We start from the raw sequence: 18296 nt of genomic DNA, 5'->3' as shown, positions 1-18296 counted from the left end.
GGGAACAAAAGGACTCTGAGGCTCATCTAGAGACCATAGAGATTCCATTGAACATCCTTATGCCCTTCATGAGCTCTGATGAGTATTCCTCTTCTGAAGAGAATGAGGATGTTACTGAAGAGCAAACTGCCAAGTTTCTTGGTGCAATCATGAAGGTGAATGCTAAATTATTTGGCATTGAGACTTGGGAAGTTGAACCTCCCTTGTTCATCAATGAACTAAGTGATCTGGATCAACTGACATTGCCTCAGAAGAGACAGGATCTTGGAAAGTTCATAATACCCTGTACCATAGGCACCATGATCTTTAAGGCTCTATGTGACCTTGGTTTAGGAATAAACCTCATGCCCCTCTCTGTAATAGAGAAACTGGGAATCTATGGGGTGCAAGCTGCTAAAATCTCATTAGAGATGGCAGACAGCTCAAGAAAATAGGCTTATGGACAAGTAGAGGACGTGTTAGTAAAGGTTGAAGGCCTTTACATCCCTGCTGATTTCATAGTCCTGGATACTGGAAAGGAAGAGGATGAATCCATCATCCTAGGAAGACCTTTCCTGGCCACAGCAAGAGCTGTGATTGATGTTGACAGAGGTGAAATATTCCTTCAATGGAATGAGAACTCCCTTGTGTTTAAAACTCAAGGATCTCCCTCTGCAACCATGGAGAGGAAGCAGAAAAAGCTTCTCTCCAAGCAGAGTCAACCAGAGCCCCCACAGTCAAACTCTAAGTTTGGTGTTGGGAGGCCACAACCAAACTCTAAGTTTGGTGTTGAACTCCCATATCCAAACTCTAAGTTTGGTGTTGGAGAGTCTCAACAAAGCTCTGCACATCTGTGAGGCTCCATGAGAGCTCACTGTCAAGCTATTGACATTAAAGAAGCGCTTGTTGGGAGGCAACCCAATGTTTATCTAATTCTTATTTTTATTGTTTTTCATGTTTTCTTAGGTTCATGATCATGTGGAGTCACAAAATAAATATAAAAATTGAAAACGGAATTAAAAACAGCAGAAGAAAAATCACACCCTGGAGGAGCATCTGTCTGGCATTCAGCGCCAGAACAGAGCATGGTTCTGGCGCTGAACGCCCAAAATGGGCAGCTTCTGGGCGCTGAACGCCAGAACAGGCATGGTTCTGGCGTTCAACTCCAGAAATGGCACACAAATGGGCATTGAACGCCCAAAATGGCCACCAACCTGGCGCTGAACGCCCAGAGTTGTGTGCAAAGGCATTTTTACATGCCTAATGGGTGCAGGGATGTAAATCCTTGAAACACCTCAGGATCTGTGGACCCCACAGGATCCACTCAGGATCTGTGGACCCCACAGGATCCCCACCTACCTCTACTCACTTACAGGATCCCCACCTCATCCCTTAATGTGAGGTTGGCGTTTAACTTGCCCATGGTGCAAGGAGATGAACGCCCCTACACTAGAAGGGTCAACTTTAATCAAAGGTTGGACCAAGTCCTTATGGACATATGCATGGAAGGAGCTCAATGGAAGATTGACTCCAAAGGCAAGCCGGTTCAACTAAGAAGATTGGACCTCAAGCCTGTAGCTAGAGGATGGTTGGAGTTTATTCAATGCTCAATCATTCCCACTAGCAACCGGTGTGAAGTTACTATAGACCGGGCCATCATGATCCATAGTATCATGATTGGAGAAGAGGTGGAAGTTCATGAGATTATACCTCAAGAACTCTACAAGGTGGCTGACATGTCCTCCACTATGGCAAGGTTAGCCTTTTCTCACCTCATTTGCCACCTATGCAATTCGGCTGGGATTGACATAGAGGGAGATATCCTCATTAAAGAGGACAAGCCCATCACTAAGAAAAAGATGGAGCAAGCAAGAGAGCCCATTCATGGAGCTCAAGAGGCGCAAGAAGCTCATCACCATGAGATCCCGGAGATGCCTCAAATGCACTTTCCTCCATAAAACTATTGGGAGCAAATCAACACCTCCCTAGGAGAATTGAGTTCCAATATGGTACAACTAAGGGTGGAACATCAAGAGCACTCCATCATGCTTCATGAAATAAGAGAAGATCAAAAAGCAATGAGGGAGGAACAACAAAGACAAGGAAGAGACATAGAAGCAAGTTCTTGGTGCCATTGCCAAGGAAAGAAAGAGCTATGAATTTTACATAATTAAAGTGTAATCACGATTACGCGTACCAAGTAGCTCACGTTGCCGGGGATTGTTCGAGCCTGGACATCACAATTTCGTGCACCAATATGTCTTTTGAGATTGTGGTTTATGAATGTTAAATATGTTGGCTCTTGAAAGAATGATGAAAAGGAGAAATGTTATTGATAATCTGAAAAATCATAAAAATTGATTCTTGAAGCAAGAAAAAGCAGTGAATAGAGAAGAGTTTGCGAAAAAAAAAAGAAAGAAAAAGAAAAAGCAAGCAGAAAAAGCCAAAAGCTCTTTAAACCAAAAGGCAAGAGCAAAAAGCCAATAGCCCTTAAAACCAAAAGGCAAAGGTAAAAAGGATCCAAGGCTTTGAGCATCAGTGGATAGGAGGGCCTAAAGGAATAAAATCCTGGCCTAAGCGGCTAAACCAAGCTGTCCCTAACCATGTGCTTGTGGCGTGAAGGTGTCAAGTGAAAACTTGAGACTGAGCGGTTAAAGTCGAGGTCCAAAGCAAAAATAGAGTATGCTTAAGAACCCTGGACACCTCTAATTGGGGACTCTAGCAAAGCTGAGTCACAATCTAAAAAGGTTCACCCAGTTATGTGTCTGTCGCATTTATGTATCCCGCGGTAATACTGGAAAACAAAGTGCTTAGGGCCACGGCCAAGACTCATAAAGTAACTGTGTTCAAGAATCAACATATTGAAGTAGGAGAATCAATAACACTATCTGAATTCTGAGTTCCTATAGATGCCAATCATTCTGAACTTCAAGGGATAAAGTGAGATGTCAAAACTATTCAAGAGGCAAAAAGCTACTAGTCCCGCTCATCTGATTGGAGCTAAGTTTCATTGATATTTTGGAATTCATAGTATATTTTCTTCTTTTTATCCTATTTTATTTTCAGTTGCTTGGGGACAAGCAACAATTTAAGTTTGGTGTTGTGATGAGCGGATCATTTATACGCTTTTTGGCATTGTTTTTACATAGTTTTTAGTATGATTTAGTTAGTTTTTAGTATATTTTTATTAGTTTTTAATTAAAAATCATATTTCTGGACATTACTATAAGTTTGTGTGTTTTTCTGTGATTTCAGGTAATTTCTGGCTGAAATTAAGGGACTTGAGCAAAAATCAGATTCAGAGGCTGAAGAAGGACTGCAGATGCTATTGGATTCTGACCTCCCTGCACTCAAAGTGGATTTTCTGGAGTTACACGAGTCCAAATTGTACGTTCTCAATTGCGTTGGAAAGTAGACATCCAGGGTTTTTTAACAATATATAATAGTCCATACTTTGCCCGAGTTTAGACGACGCAAACTGGCGTTCAACGCCAGCTCTCTGCCCTATTCTGGAGTTAAATGCCAGAAACAGGTTGCAAAGTAGAGTTAAATGCCATAAATAGGTTACAAACTGGCGTTCAACCCCAAGGAAGACCTCTACACGTGAAAGCTTCAATGCTCAGCCCAAGCACACACCAAGTGGGCCCCGGAAGTGGATTTCTGCATCATTTACTCATTTCTGTAAACCCTAGTAACTAGTTTAGTATAAATATAACCTTTTACTATTGTATTTACATCATCTTTGGATTATCTTCTTATCCTTTGATCACGTTTTGGAGGTTGGCCTCTCGGCCATGCCTAGACCTTGTTCTTATGTGTTTTCAACGGTAGAGTTTCTACACACCATAGATTAAGGTGTGGAGCTCTGCTGTTCCTCATGAATTAACGCAAAGTACTACTGTTTTTCTATTCAATTCAAGCATATTTCTTCTCTAAGATATTCATTCGCACTCAAGAACATGATGAATGTGATGATTATGTGACGCTCATCATCATTCTCACTTATGAACGCGTGCCTGACAAACACTTCCGTTCTACATGCAAACAAGCTTGAATGTGTATCTCTTAGCCTTCTGATCGTGAGATCAGAGTCTTCGTGGTATTCCGAGTAGGATCCTGGAAGGGATGGCTGTGACGAGCTTCAAACTCGCGAGTGCTGGGCGTAGTGACAGATGCAAAAGGATTACGGAATCCTATTTCAGTATGATCGAGAACCGACAGATGAATAGCCATGCGGTGACAGCGCATTTTGGACCCTTTTCACTGAGAGGATGGGATGTAGCCATTGACGATGGTGATTCCCTACATAAGCTTGCCATGGAAAGGAGTAGGAATGATTGGATGAAGACAGCAGGAAAGCAGAGGTTCAGGAGGAACAAAAGCATCTTTATACGCTTATCTGAAACTCTCACCAATGAATTACATAAGTATCTCTATCCTATTTTATATTTTAATTATATTTTAATTATCAATTCACCATAACCATTTGAATCTGCCTGACTGAGATTTACAAGGTGACCATAGCTTGCTTCATGCCGATAATCTCCGTGGGATCGACCCTTACTCACGTAAGGTTTATTACTTGGACGAGCCAGTGCACTTGCTGGTTAGTTGTGCGAAGTTGTGACAAAGAACTAAGATTATGAACGTGCATATTAAGTTTTCAGCACCGTTACCAAGGAATGAACCGTCACAATTTCCACGCACCAATCACCAACGTGCCAAGCCTCACAAGCAACGTTGGTGGTCTAAAGGTGGCTCACCAACGTTGCAAAGCAAAAAAAGGGTGCCCAACGTTGGTGGGAACGTTGGAGAACCAACGTTGCCACCAACGTCTTCGATAATTTCAAGAGGAATGCATTGGAAAAATTGGCTGTGACGCGCACGCGTGGGCGACGCGTACGCGTGAGCGTGGAAATTGACACTCCATACGTACGCGTGGGTGACGCGCACGCGTGACCTTGCCAATGTTGGTGTGTAAACATTGCCACAAACGTTGCACACCAATGTCTTCGATAAAATCTCAAGTTGGAGTTGGAAAATTTTGACGCGACGTATACTCGTGAAAATGGAAAAATCGCAAGTCACGCGCACAGGTGGGCAACGCGCACGCGTGGTATGGCAAAAAAACAGCTTTGACGCGTACGCGTGGGTGACACGCATGCGTGACCAGGCAAACTTTGGTAGCAACGTTGGTGCACTAACATTGCCATAAATGTTCCTCAATGGTTTTAAAGGGAATGTTGGCCACCGTTAGTGCACACCAACGTTAGTCACCAATGCTAGCACCAACTTCAATACAAAATGGCATCATGCAAGCGTATAAACGTTAAGTGAGCTAACGTCCTTGTCAACGTCACAAAGAGTCATTCCTAACTGCTTCAACCAAGGCCAAAAGCCCACATCCAAATACTTGAAGACCCATTTTTGAAGATGAGAAGAAGAGTACAAATAAAAGAGCTTTGGAGTTTGAAAAGTAGGCTGGGAAGCATGGACCCTAAATGGGAAACCCTAAAATCATTTACTTTGTACTTTTCTTTCAGTTTTATGTACTTTCTTTTCTTTTGGATTTTGATTGAGCAATGATGAACTAAATCCCCATTTTATTAGGGGGAGGAGCTCTGTTGTAATCCTAATGAATGAATGAACTTCTTCTTCTTCTCAATCTGCTTGGGTAGCTATAGGATATCTTTTATGCTTATTGAGATTCACTCACTCCAGAAGGGGGTTTGAATCTATTGAATGCTTGTGTGAGTCTCAGAAGGGGAATCATAGGCATTAGAATTGGAGCTCTATCCTTCACAATTCTCTTGGCCAACACCATTCTGGAGGAATTGAGGTCTTGAGGATTAGTGTGGCTTATAGATGAGAGACATGCACTTAACCTCTTCTCATGACAATTAGATCAAGGAATTGGCAAGATTGATTGTGATTAGAGAGATTAGGTTGCCAAGGAATTGGGATCCAATCAATTATAATCCGCTATAGATCTACTCATATGATTGAGAAAGAAGTTGAGACCCATTTGATTCATGATGGATTATGATATCTCCAATCCCTAATGAATCTTTCTCTTTAATTTTCTTCAATTTAGATTGCCTCGAATTTACTTTAATTGCAAGTGTTTACTACTTTCTTTTAAATTCCCAGCACCCAATTCCCTTTACAATTCATGCAATTTAAGTTTTATCGCCATTTATATTCTGCACTTTTACTTTCTTGTCATTTAAGATTCAAGTCATTTACATTTCTTGCTATTTAAGTTTCAGCTCTTTACATTTCCCGCCATTTAACTTTCTGTCATTTACTTTCCAGCATTAAAATCTATAATACTTGCACCATTTAAGTTCCAGCACTTTACTTTCCAGCATTTACTTTCTTGCAATTTATGTTCTATTAAATCAATTTCACCAAACTCCTTTCAATATTCGCTTGACTAGACTTATCACCCAACTAAAATTGCTTGATCTATCCATCAATCCCTCTGAGATCGACCTCACTCTTGTGAGTTTTACTACTTGATGCGACCCGATATACTTTCTAGTAGTTAATGTGGATTCAATTTTTCCTGCATTAATTAGCTAGGATTTGTGGACTAAGGCCAATTAGGCTTACCTGACTTTTTCCAATGTTTACGGGTTAACTAAGTGGGATTAACTCATTGTAATTGCCATGGTTGTAGTTATGACAAGGATAGGATTCTTTAAATCTCAACTCCATGTTAAGGTTCTTTCATGCATTGAATTACATCCTGATTAGTTTGCTGCTTCAATCTTCCTTAATTTTCATTAATTGTCTCTTAATTTAGTGGTAGCTTAGTAGTTGCTCATGTTCATGCTTGCTTAGTTCATTGTCTTACTTGTTTGCTACTTCTACCTTTTTGGTATTTCATTACTTTAGTTCATTTAATTTCAAATTCCTTTAATCTCCGTTGTATGCGTGAAAACCCCCAAATTCACAACCAAAGTTGTACACTTGATTGTTGTACAAGGAAAAATGACATGGGTAGTAAAACTCCTGGTATTTTTTATTGATTTGAATTATGACATTCTTCTTCTAAACTTTGATTCGCGCTGTTTGTTGGTTGGGAACTATACTCGCAATGAATCTACTATTTCAATTGGTGAAATTCTCTTAACCGACGATCCGGAGTGCATCAAGTTTTTGGCGTCGTTGTCGGGGACTATGCAATTGCGTGTCATATTTTTTTTGTTGTAGATATGTGAATATTGTGAATAGTCACTTTTTTCTTGTTTACTTGACACTAATTGGTAGCTAGTACTTTTGTTTTGGTAGTTATTGCTAGTTGTTGTTAATTTATTTCTTTAATTACTCTTGTTTTGGTCTTTAATAATTGCATGATATATATGATTTCCCAGTTGAATGATACGATCGCTTCCAAACCCGAGCTTAACCCGATTTGACCCTAAGTTAGAAAGAAGTTTAAATCATATTTGGCAAGCTCGGCACCGGTTAGCATTTGCGCATAGTGAATCGGATTCTCTTGATGAGAAACCCAATTCACCGTCGCCCTCTAGCCATGATTCTCATTCTTCACTTGACGAGGAAACCTTATATTCTTCTGTTGGAAGTTCTGAGGTCTCTGTGAATGACTTAGGTGACAAAAACATGGTGGCACTACAGAGGATCACTCTTAAGGAAGCAGGAGCTCCAGACATCACTTTGCAATCATTACAAGTTTGTTACTAGTACACGGAATCGTGATCTCACACTTTTCTTCACAACTCCGTGCAGCTAACCAGCAAGTGCACTAGGTCGTCCAAGTAATACCTTATGTGAGTAAGGGTCGATCCTACGGAGATGGTCAGCTTGAAGCAAGCTATGGTCATCCTTGTAAATCTCAGTCAGGCGGATTCAATTGATTATGAGGTTTTGATAATTAAAATATAAATAAAACAAAAAATAAAATAGAGATACTTATGTAATTCATTGGTGGGAATTTCAGATAAGCATTTGGAGATGCTTTGTTGCTTCTGAACTTCTATTTTCCTACTGTTTCTTCCAACCACGCGTTACCTCCTTCCATGGCAAGCTGTATGATCCTCTCGGATGAAAACAAATCCATATGCGCTGTCACCGCACGGCTAATCATCTGTCAGTTCTCGCTAGCATCGGAATAGGACCATTTTCCTTTTGCACACTGTCACTGCGCCCAACATTCGCAAGTTTGAAGCTCGTCACAGTCATCCCTTCCCAGATCCTACTCAGAATACCACAAACAAAGTTTAGACTTTCCGGATCTCAGGAATGCTGCCAATGGTTCTAGCCTATACCATGAAGATACTAATCTCACGGACTCGGTCCGTGTATTAGATATCCAAGAGAGTATACTCCAGCTGTCGTCCAATGACTACGTTGAACATCATGTAGACCGCTTTGTGGTTGTCAGGCACGCGATCTTGGCTAAGCGAGTAACGAAGATTGGGTGATTGTCACGGGTCATCCCTTCATTCTGACTTAACTAAATTAAGAACAAGAGTATATCTTGGAGAAGAAGTAGGCGTGAATTGAAGGAAAAACAGTAGTAATTGCAATAATTCATGAAGAACATCAGAGCTCCACACCTTAATCTATGGGGTGTAGAAACTCCACCGTAGAAAATACATAAGTGAAAAAGGTCTAGGCATGGCTGTGAGGCCAGCCTCCTAAATGATAGTCTATGATTACATATGTTCCAAAAGATGGTCAAAAGACTCCCAGCAGACTTAAGATAAATCTCTAAAAGTAGTTTTTATACTAAACTAGTAACCTAGGGTTACAGAAAATGAGTAACTAAGTGCAGATAGTGCATAAATCCACTTTTGGGGCCCACTTGGTGTGTGCTTGGGCTGAGCATTGAAGCTTTTTCGTGCTTAGGCTTTTCCTGGAGTTAAACGCCAGCTTTAGTGCCAGTTTGGGCGTTTTACGCTAAGATTTTTTAGGCTGACTTTGAACGCCAGTTTTGGCCATCAAAACTCGGGTAAAGTATAAACTATTATATATTGCTGGAAAGCCCATGATGTCTACTTTCCAATGTAATTTAGAGCGCACCAATTGGGCTTCTGTAGCTCCAGAAAATCCACTTCGAGTGCAGGAGGGTCAGAATCCAACAGCATCTACAGCCCTTTTTCAGCCTCTGAATCAGATTTTTGCTCAGGTCCCTCAATTTCAGCCAGAAAATACCTGAAATCATAGAAAAACACACAAACTTGTAGTAAAGTCTAGAAATATGATTTTTGAATAAAAAATAAAAAATATAATAAAAAATAACTAAAACATACTAAAAACTATGTAAAAACAATGCCAAAAGGGTATAAATTATCCGCTCATCACAAACACCAAACTTAAATTGTTGCTTGTCCCCAAGCAACTAAAAAAATTAGGATAAAATAAAGAGAATATACAATGAATTCCAAATATCAATGAAACTCATTTCCAATTAGATGAGCGGGACTTGTAGCCTTTTTGTTTCTGAAGAGTTTTGGCATCTCACTTTATCCTTTGAAGTTCAGAATGATTGGCATCTATAGGAACTCAGGATTCAGATAGTGTTATTGATTCTCCTAGTTCAGTATGTTAATTCTTGAACACAGTTACTTTATGAGTCTTGGCTGTGACCCTAAGCATTTTGTTTTCCAGTATTACCACCGAATACATAAATGCCACAGACACATAACTAGGTGAACCTTTTCAGATTATGACTCAGCTTTGCTAGAGTCCCCAGTTAGAGGTGTCCAGAGCTCTTAAGCACACTCTTTTTGCTTTAGACCACGACTTTAACCACTCAATCTCAAGCTTTTCACTTGACACCTTTACGCCACAAGCACATGGTTAGGGACAGCTTGATTTAGCCACTTAGGCCAGGATTTTATTCCTTTGGGCCCTCCTATCCATTAATGCTCAAAGCCTTGGATCCTTTTTACCCTTGCCTTTTGGTTTAAAGGGCTATTGGCTTTTTCTGCTTGCATTTTTCTTTTTTTTTCCTCTTTTTTTTCTTTTTCTGCTAGCTTTCTCTATTCAGTGCTTTTTCTTGCTTCAAGAATCAATTTTATGATTTTTCAAATTATCAAATAACATTTCTCCTTTTTCATCATTCTTTCAAGAGCCAACAATTTTAACATTCATAAACAACAAATTCAAAAATATACACTGTTCAAGCATTCATTCAGAAAACAAAAAGTATTGCCACGACATCAAAATAATTAGATTATTTTCAAAATGTAATTCGAAATTCATGTACTTCTTTTTCTTTTGCAATTTAAAAATATTTTTCATTTAAGAAAGTTGAAGGATTCATAGGACATTCATAGCTTTGAGACATAGATACTAGACACTAATGATCATGTAATAAAGACACAAACATAAATAAAACATAAGACATAGGAAATGAAAAACAGAAAATAAAGAACAAGGAAATAAAAGAACGGGTCCACCTTAGTGATGGCTTCTAGTTCTTCCTCTTGAAGATCTTATGGAGTGCTTGAGCTCTTCAATATCTCTTCCTTGCCTTTGTTGCTCCTTCCTCATGGCTCTTTGGTCTTCTCTAATTTCATGGAGGAGGATGGAATGCTCTTGGTGCTCCATCCTTAGTTGTCCCATGTTGGAACTCAATTCTCCTAGGGAGGTGTTGATTTGCTCCCAATAATTATATGGAGGAAAATGCATCCCTTGAGGCATCTCAGGGATTTCATGATGAGGAACTTCCTCATGCTCTTGTTGAGGTCCATGAGTGGGCTCTCTTGTTTGCTCCATCCTTTTCTTAGTGATGGGCTTGTCCTTTTCAATGAGGATATCTCCTTCTATGGCAATTCCAGTTGAATTGCATAGGTGACAAATGAGATGAGGAAAGGCTAACCTTGCCAAAGTGGAAGACTTGTCCGCCACCTTGTAGAGTTCTAAGGATATGATCTCATGAACATCTACTTCCTCTCCATTCATGATACTATGGATCATGATAGCCCGGTCTACAGTAACTTCAGACCAGTTGTTAGTAGGAATGATAGAGCGTTGGATGAACTCCAACCATCCCCTAGCCACGGGTTTAAGGTCAAGCCTTCTTAGTTGAACCGGCTTGCCTCTTGAGTCTCTCTTCCATTGAGCTCCTTCCACACAAATATCGCTAAGGACTTGGTCCAACCTTTGATCAAAGTTGACCCTTCTAGTGAAAGGGTGAGGATCTCCTTGCATCATTGGCAAGTTGAATGCTAACCTCACATTTTTCAGACTAAAATCCAAGTATTTCCCCCGAACCATTGTGAGCCAATTCTTTGGGTTCGGGTTCGCACTTTGGTCATGGTTCTTAATGATCCATGCATTGGCATAGAACTCTTGAACCATTAAGATCCCGACTTGTTGAATGGGGTTGGTGAGGATTTTCCAACCTCTTCTTCAAACTTCATGTCGGATCTCTGGATATTCACTCTTTCTGAGCTTGAAGGGGACCTCGGGGATCACCTTTTTCTTGGCCACAACTTTATAGAAGTGGTCTTGATGCACTTTTGAGATGAATCTCTCCATCTCCCATGACTCGGAGGTGGAAGCAATTGCCTTCCCTTTCCTCTTTCTAGAGGTTTCTCCGGCCTTAGGTGCCATTAATAGTTATGGAAAAACAAAAAACTTAGAAGGTTTGCTTGTTCTCGAGCAAAAGAAGAAAGAAAGGAGTAGAAGAAGAAGAAATGGAGAAGATGGAGTAGTGGTTTAGGTTCGGCCAAGGGGGTAGTAGTGTGTATGTTGTGTGAAGATAAAGGTGGTAATGGAAGGGTATTTATAGGGTAAGGGAGAGAGGGTATTCGGTCATGAATGGGTGGGTTTGGGAGGGAAATGGTTTAAATTTGAATGGTGAGGTAGGTGGGGTTTTATGATGAATGGATGTGAGTGGTGAAGAGGATATGGGGAAGAGGGTAGGATTTGATAGGTGAAGGGTATTTGAGGAAGAGTTACTGATGGGATTGGTCAAGGGTATTTGAGGAAGAGTGTTATGGAAAGGTGTGAAGAGGAGAGAAGAAGAGGTGGGATTAGTGGGGATCCTGCGGGGTCCACATATCCTAAGGTGTCAAGAAATTCGAGTCCCTGCACCATTCTGGCGTTTAAACGCCCATTGTGTGCCAAATCTGGCGTTTAACGCCAGCTCTGCTACTTTTCCTGGCATTAAACGCCAGTCTGCTGCCCATTTCTGGCGTTAAACGCCAGCCAGATGCCCATTTCTGGCGTTTAACGCCAGCCAGATGCCAGACAGCTCTTTCTGGTGTTAAACGCCCAGAGTGCTGCCATTCTGGCATTTAACACCCAGAATGCTGCCAAGCTGGGCGTTAAACGCCCATTCTTCTATCCTTACTGGCGTTTAAATGCCAGTAAGCCTATCCTCCAGGGTGTATTATTTTTTATGATATTTTTCATTCTATTTTTGATTTTTTTAGTTGTTTTTGTGACTTCACATGATCATCAACCTAAAGAAAACATAAAATAACAATGGAAAACAAATAAATATAATTAAATAACATTGTGTTGCCTCCCAACAAGCGCTTCTTTAATGTCAATAGCATGACAGTGAGCTCTTAGAGAGCTTCCCAGAGATTTAGAGCTTAATGATGGCCTCCCAACATAAACTTAGAAGTTGAGTGTGGGGGCTCTGTTTGACTCTGTATTGAGAGAAGCTTTTCATGCTTCCTCTCCATGGTTACAGAAGAAGATCCTTGAGCCTTAAACACAAGGTAGTCCTCATTCATTTGAAGGACTAGCTCTCCTCTGTCCACATCAATCACAACTCCTACTGTGGCTAGGATGGGTCTTCCTAGGATGATGGATTCATCGTCATCCTTCCCAGTGTTTAAGATTATGAAATCAGCAGGGATGTACAGGCCTTCAACCTTCACCAAGACATCCTCTACAAGTCCATAAGCCTGTTTTCTTGAATTGTCTGCCATCTCTAGCGAGAATCTTGCAGGTTGCACCTCAAAGATCCCTAGTTTCTCCATTACAGAGAGGGGCATAAGGTTTATCCCTGATCCCAGGTCACACAGAGCCTTCTCAAAGGTCATGGTGCCTATGGTACAAGGTATTAAGAACTTTCCAGGATCCTGTTTCTTCTGAGGTAATTTCAGTTGAACCAGATCATTTAGTTCATTGATGAGCAATGGGGGTTCATCCTCCCAAGTTTCATTACCAAATAACTTGGCATTCAGCTTCATGATTGCTCCTAGATATTGAGCAATTTGCTCTTCAATAATATCTTCATTCTCTTCAGAGGAAAAATACTCATCAGAGCTCATGAATGGAAACAGTAAGTTTAGTGGAATCTCTATGGTCTCTATATGAGTCTCAGATTCCTTTGGTTCCTCATTAGGGAACTCCTTGGAGGCCAGTGGACGTCTATTGAGGTCTTCCTCATTGGAAATCACTACCTTTTCTTCCTCACTAGGTTCGGCCATGTTAGTTATATTTATGGCATTGCACTCTCTTTTTGGATTCTCTTCTGTATTGCTTGGGAGAGTTCTAGGAGGGAGTTCAGTAACATTCTTACTCAGCTGACCCACTTGTGCCTCCAAATTTCTAATGGAGGACCTTGCTTCAGTCATGAAGCTAAGAGTGGTCTTAGATAGATCAGAGACTACAGTTGCTATGTCAGAGTGGCTCTGCTTAGAATTCTCTGTCTGTTGCTAAGAAGATGATGGAAAAGGTTTGCTATTGCCAAACCTGTTTCTTCCACTATTATTATTATTAAAGCCTTGATTAGGCTTCTGTTGATCCTTCCATGAGAGATTAGGATGATTCCTCCATGAAGGATTGTAAGTGTTTCCATAGGAATCTCCCATGTAACTCACTTCTTCCATTCCAGGGTTTTCAGGGTCATAGGCTTCTTCTTCAGAGGAAGCTTCCTTAGTACTGCCTGATGCAGCTTGCATTCCAGACAGACTCTGAGAAATCATATTGACTTGCTGAGTCAATATTTTGTTCTGAGCCAATATGGCATTCAGAGTATCAACCTCAATAACTCCTTTCTTCTGAGTTGTCCCATTATTCACAGGATTTCTTTCAAAAGTGTACATGAACTGGTTATTTTCAACCATCTCAATGAGTTCCTGGGCTTCTGCAGGCGTCTTCTTCAGATGAAGAGATCCTCCAGCAGACATCTTGGACAATTCAGAAAGACCATCATAGAATATACATAACATGCTCCATTCTGAAAGCATGTCAGAAGGACACCTTCTGATCAATTGCTTGTATCTTTCCCAAGCTTCATAGAGGGATTCACCTTCCTTCTGTCTGAAGGTTTAGACTTCCACTCTAAACTTGCTCAACTTTTGAGGTGGAAAGAATTTGGCCAAGAAAGCATTGACCAACTTTTCCCAAGAGTTCAAGCTATCTTTAGGTTGTGAGTCCAACCATGTCCTATCTCTGTCTCTTACAACAAAGGGGAAAAGCATAAGTCTGTAGACCTCAGGATTAACCCCATTGGTCTTAACAGTGTCACAGATTTGCAAGAATTCAGCTAAAAACTGATGAAGATCTTCCAATGGAAGTCCATGAAACTTACAATTCTGCTGCATCAGAGAAATTAATTGAGGCTTAAGCTCAATGTTGTTTGCTCCAATTGCAGGAATTGAGATGCTCCTTCCACAGAAGTCAGAAGAGGGTGCAATAAAGTCACCAAGCATCTTCCTTGCATCTCCACCATTGTTGTTGGGTTCGGCCATCTCTTCTTCTTTTTCAAAAAATTCTGTCAAATCCTCTCCAGAGTTTTGTGCCTTAGCTTCTCTTAGCTTCCTCTTTAGAGTCCTTTCAGGTTCCGTATCAACTTCAACAAGAATGTTCTTATCCTTGCTCCTTCTCATATGAAAAAGAAGAGAACAAAAAAAGAAAAGGAATCCTCTATGTCACAGTATAGAGATTCCTTTATATGAGTAGAAGAATAGAAGAAATAGAATGAAGAAGGGAGAAGAAAAATTCGAACACAGAGAGAGGGGGAGGGTTCGAATTATAAGAAGAAGAAAGGTGTCAGTAAATAAATAAATAAGTAGAAAGAGATGAGAGAGAGAGAGATAGAATTCGAATAATAATTTAAAAGAAAAGAAAAATATTTTTGATTTTATTTTAATTATTGGTTAGTATTCGAAAATTAAGAGAAGAAATAAAATAAAATTTGAAACTTAAATAAATTAATTAATTAAAAATATTTTTGAAAAAGTGGTTAGTGATTTTCGAAAATTGGAGAGAGAAAAGTAGTTAGGTAATTTTGAGAAAGATATGATTGAAATAAAAAACTTTTAAAATCAAACAAAAAGTCAAGTAGTTAATTGAAAAAGATTTGAAAATCAATTTTGAAAAGATAAGAAGTTAGAAAAGATTTTGAAATTAAATTTTGAAAAAGATATGATTGAAAATTTATTTTGAAAAAGATTTGAAAAGGAAATTAAAAAGATTTGATTTTTGAAATTAAAGTTGATTACTTGACTAACAAGAAACTAAAAGATATGATTCTAGAATTTAAAGATTGATCCTTTCTTAATAGGCAAGTAACAACTTGAAAATTTTTTTGAATCTAAAAATTAATTGTTAGCATTAATTTCGAAATTATAAAATAAAAATAAGAAAAAGATTTTGAAAATTAATTTTAAAATTTTCAAAAAACAGGAAGGAAAAATAAAAAATATTTGATTTTTAAAACTTTTTGACTAAATGAATTCAAAATTTTGAAAATTATGAGTGAAATAAGGAAAAGATATTTTTTTATTTTTGAATTTTTAATGAGGAGAGAGAAAAACACAAAAATGAAACAAAACATAAAAATTCGAGATCAAAACAATATATGCATGCAAGAACACTTTGAATGTCAAGATGAACACCAAGAACACTTTGAAGATCATGATGAACATCAAGAACATATTTTTGAAAATTTTTTTTTTTTGGAAAAGAAAAACATGCAAGACACCAAACTTAAAAATTTTTAAACTATAGATACTAATAATTCAAGAATGCATATGAAAAACAAGAAAAGACACAAAACATGAAAATGTAAAGATCAAACAAAGAAAATCATCAAGAACAAATTGAAGATCATGAGGAACACATGCATGAATTTTCGAAAATTTTGAGAAAAGTTAAAACATGCAATTGACACCAAACTTAAAATTTGACACTAAACTCAAACAAGAAACACAAAATATTTTTGGTTTTTATGATTTTATTGATTTTTTTTGTATTTTTCAAAAATTATTTTAGAAAAGGAAAATAAAGAAATTCAAGATTTTTAATAAGAATTCCAGGAATCAGGCAATGTTAGTCTAAAGCTTCGGTCCAAAAGATTAGACATGGCCTAATGGCCAGCCAAGCTTTAGCAGAGTATTACATACAACAGCCAAATTGATGGGAATCCAAAGAGGCTCTTGCAAAGATAAGTGAAAACCTCGGTCCAAAAGATTAGACATGGCTTAACAGCCAGCCAGGATTCACATATCATCTGAAACTCTAGAATTCGTTCTTAAAAACTCTGAAGAACAAATTTTTATTTGAATTTTTCGAAAACTAAAATTAAAAAGCTTAACCATAAAATAAAATTACCTAATCTAAGCAACAAGATGAACCGTCAGTTGTCCAAACTTGAACAATCCCCGGCAACGGCGCCAAAAACTTGGTACACGGAATCGTGATCTCACACTTTTCTTCACAACTCTGTGCAGCTAACCAGCAAGTGCACTGGGTTGTCCAAGTAATACCTTATGTGAGTAAGGGTCAATCCCACAGAGATTGTCGGCTTGAAGCAAGCTATGGTCATCCTTGTAAATCCCAGTTTGGCCGTTTTACGCCAAGATGTTTTAGGCTAACTTTGAACGCCAGTTTGGGCCATAACATCTCAGGCAAAGTATGAACTATTATATATTTCTGGAAAGCCCAGGATGTCTACTTTCCAACGCAATTGAGAGCGCACCAAATGGGCTTCTGTAGCTCCAGAAAATCCATTTCGAGTGCAGGAGGGTCAGAATCCAATAGCATCTGTAGTCCTTTTTCAGCCTCTGAATCAGGTTTTTGCTCAGGTCCCTCAATTTCAGCCAGAAAATACCTGAAATCACAGAAAAACACACAAACTCATAGTAAAGTCCATAAATGTAATTTTTGAATAAAAACTAATAAAAATATAATAAAAAGTAACTAAAACATACTAAAAACTATGTAAAAACAATGCCAAAAAGGGTATAAATTATCCGCTCATCAGTTACCCAGATTTGAATGCAAATTTTGAACTTAAGACGGGGTTAATCAACTTTCTTCCTAAGTATCATGGGTTGTCGGGTGAAGATCCACTCAAACACTTGAAGAAATTTCAAGTAGTGTGCTCAACTGCAAGAAGGCATGGATTGGATGAGATAGCTGTGATGGTTTTTCCTTTCCCTTTCTCTTTAGAGGAAAAAGCAAAGGATTGGTTTTATACTCAACTAGATGCGGTGATTACCAACTGGGACTTGTTGAAGAAGGAGTTCCTAGAGAAGTTCTTTCCACCTCAAAAGACGGATCGTTTGAGAAAAGAAATTTCATGTATCATACAAAGAGATGGAGAGATACTTTATGAGTATTGGAAACATGTTAAGAAGCTGCTTGAGTCTTGCCCTTACCACCGCATTGATCGCTTGGTACTTATAAGTTATTTTTGTCAAGGCTTAGTTCCACAAGACAAGCTTCTTATTGATGCCTCAAGTGGAGGATCTCTCATTAAGCATAAAACTGCGGAAGAAGCATGGGAAGTCATTTCGGATTTAGCAGACTCAACGCAACACTTGAGGACGAGAAATCTCTAACCAAAGTCTATAGGTGAGGTCTCTCCTTCCATGATGCTATCCTTACTAAGACACTCGGTGAAATGGCCGTTTTGTTGAGACAAATCTATCAAAGTCAACAAGTGCCACCAATGCTCTTAACTCAACCTCAACCACCTCGAATTGAAGGACCTTCTCGACCATGTGACATTTGTGCTTGTAGTAGTAATTACACTGATGAATGTCCACAACTTCAAGAGGACAATACATTGATGGTAGCTAATCCCTATCCACAAAGGTCAACTTTTCATCCAAGCAATCATGGATCATATCAATATGGAGGAAATCAAGGTCAAGGGTGGAAAGATAACTCAAACCAAAGATGGCACCAACCCTCTCAAAATCACCCCTTTCAATCCCAACAAGCCTACTACCATCAACCATCTCAAAATCCACAACCTTAATTCTACCAACCACCACAATCCCACCAACAACCATACTAACCACAAAGCCCACCCCAGCTATAATTAAACCAACAATCACACCAACCACCATACCAATCTCCACCTC

This window comes from Arachis ipaensis, chromosome B08, assembly GCF_000816755.2.
Source record: "Arachis ipaensis cultivar K30076 chromosome B08, Araip1.1, whole genome shotgun sequence".
Classification (NCBI taxonomy): Eukaryota; Viridiplantae; Streptophyta; class Magnoliopsida; order Fabales; family Fabaceae; genus Arachis; species Arachis ipaensis.
The sequence above is the reverse complement of the archived record's forward strand: the minus strand, read 5'-3'. Positions refer to the sequence as shown.